Genomic DNA, 479 nt, shown 5'->3' with positions numbered 1-479 from the left:
CCTAACAGCAGAAAGGACAAATAATAATGGTTTTACGTATACATCACTTTTTCCTTTCCTAAACATTTTTGATATATTATTTTATCATGTGATTGTCATAATACTCCCAATAACACTAATATGCCAGAGGTGTTAAATACTAGGCCCATCGGCCATATATAGCTTGTAACACTCCTGAGTGTAGACCAAAATAGATTAAAATGTAATTGGAATACATTTAAGAAAATAAATAAAAATGCAATAAAATATAGATAATGGTACATTTTAAAACTGAGTCAATATGAGGTTTGCAGTATCCTTTTTTATGATAAAATGGTTCTTGATACCACTGCTAACAGACTATATTGCATCTAAAGTTTTACTAAGCACTTTTTGAGTTTCATAACAACCCAATAAGCATCATTCCCAATCCCTGTCATAAGACCAGGAAAACTAAAGCTAAGAGAAGGTACCTAGTCCATGTTCACACAAATAATTGT

This window comes from Sarcophilus harrisii, chromosome 2 (assembly GCF_902635505.1).
Source record: "Sarcophilus harrisii chromosome 2, mSarHar1.11, whole genome shotgun sequence".
Lineage (NCBI taxonomy): Eukaryota > Metazoa > Chordata > Mammalia > Dasyuromorphia > Dasyuridae > Sarcophilus > Sarcophilus harrisii.
This window is presented reverse-complemented; position numbering follows the sequence as displayed.